Genomic DNA, 1,838 nt, shown 5'->3' on the forward strand with positions numbered 1-1,838 from the left:
CCCCTTTTTTTTGTTGGCCATCATAACGTTATTTATACCAAACGTTATTGAGAGTTTTCTTTCACTCATAAAAGTCAAACCAAAAGATAAAACAATGCTGTAATGATTAACAGATGATGTGTTCGACGTATTAATAGCAATAATGTAAGAGATATAAGATATTTTATATATATATATTCCACTGCTGTTCCTTCAGCTGTTTCTGCTATTGTTGCATCATTGTTGATATTGCTTCCACCGCTGATCGTGTTAACTTACAAGGATAATGGTGATATATATGCAAATTGTGTTATTAACCATGTTTATACTTTTTTAGTTTAGTTTAAGTGGAGGTTTTACGGCGCACGCAACTGCATAAGGTCATATGAGCGCCAGAAGATAGAACTGTTACAAGAGAGTAACAAACATAAAAAAGAAGAATGGGATATAAGGACGATAGATGTTTGATAGGAAAGAAGAAGCAAACCACACCAGAGCACCCGCCAACCACCCACGTTTATACTTTGTCGCCTACTGAACATACCCTTGGATCCCCCCTCCCCCTTTAAACCTCCCCCAGAGTTGATAACTTGTTGAGCGGAGACTACGGATCTGCGTACTACGGTAAATAAGTTCCGAAGGGAAGGCAAAAAGTTTACTACACGTAATGTATCTCAAGAGAAATACATAAACACGACAACAGTCTCTTAGAATAGAGCAGGGGAAACGCAGGACGGGCAGAAATAACAGGCAAAGAAAGTTTTAGTTTTTAGTAAGTGTTTTAGGGCACTTGCAACACAATAAGGTCATATAAGTGCGGAAGATTAGAGGTGTTACAAGAGAGTAACAAACACAAAAAGAAGGATAGATAAGGACGATAGATAATTGATAGGAAAGAAGGAGGAAACCACACCAGAGCACCCGCCAACCACCCGCAGGCAAAGAAAAGAAGTGGGAACTACCAGTGGCGCCTTCAAACCATCCGCCTAGTTGGCATTCGTTCTCCGATCGCTAATAAATGATAGTGCACCTAATATACCAAAACTTTCTCGCGTGACACTGTCGACAGTTTGGGACTTAAAAGTTGTAAATTACTACAGAATACAAAGAGTGGTCCCTAATTTGTTATTGTGGGGGGCATCCAAGTCGAAAATGAAGAAGGATTGGTTAAGACATTATCATGGACATTATCATTAAGCAAAAGAAAGCCAAGATCTCAAGCGATTGGGCATTGAATAAGTCGCAAGTGCATGCATACATCACAACGGAAGGTGAAAGGTGCCCCCCCCCCCCGGCCAGACACAATACCCAAAAGCACCGTCGGAGTGCTGGATCAACGTTTCTCTGCCCGGTATCGATGTTAAAATCTTAATTTTTCTCGATTACTTTGTAGTGTAGCAGTGCTGGGGCCTGTAAGATTTTATTTCAAAACTCAAAATGGGACTGCAAGCAGAAACCAGAAACGTGTTGTGAATCGTGCCATTATTCCTCCGCTTGTGTGTGTGTGTGTGTGTGTGTGTGTGTGTGTGTGTGTGTGTGTGTGTGCGTGCGTGTGTATGTGTGTGTGTTTATTTTGTGCCCTTCAGAGGAGGAGAGGGGTAAGCGGGTGTGTTTATGTACTATTTTCTTCACACTTACTCACTTGTGACTCAACTCTTGGGCATCTTTAATAATGTAGGCAATGTACGTGCCGCGAAACATGTTCAAAAACTACCTGAAGAGTTTTCCACACGGGTTGTCACTGATAGGTGAGGTGGTAACTCACTGTGAGAGTTTTAGTGCGCTCTTTTCTTTTTTGTTAAGAGAAAGTATTAAAATATCAATTACAGCAATCGGTATCGATTATGGGCGGACCGGGG

General features: G+C 41.2%; 1 protein-coding gene across 3 annotated transcripts in view; it reads right to left on the bottom strand.

Annotated features, from left to right (window-relative positions):
- The window catches only part of LOC101854223 (acyl-CoA (8-3)-desaturase), a 68,468-nt gene that overhangs the window by 55,136 nt on the left and 11,494 nt on the right, over positions 1–1,838 (bottom strand). The window lies entirely within an intron of this gene.

Source organism: Aplysia californica, unplaced genomic scaffold, assembly GCF_000002075.1.
Source record: "Aplysia californica isolate F4 #8 unplaced genomic scaffold, AplCal3.0 scaffold00018, whole genome shotgun sequence".
Classification (NCBI taxonomy): domain Eukaryota; kingdom Metazoa; phylum Mollusca; class Gastropoda; order Aplysiida; family Aplysiidae; genus Aplysia; species Aplysia californica.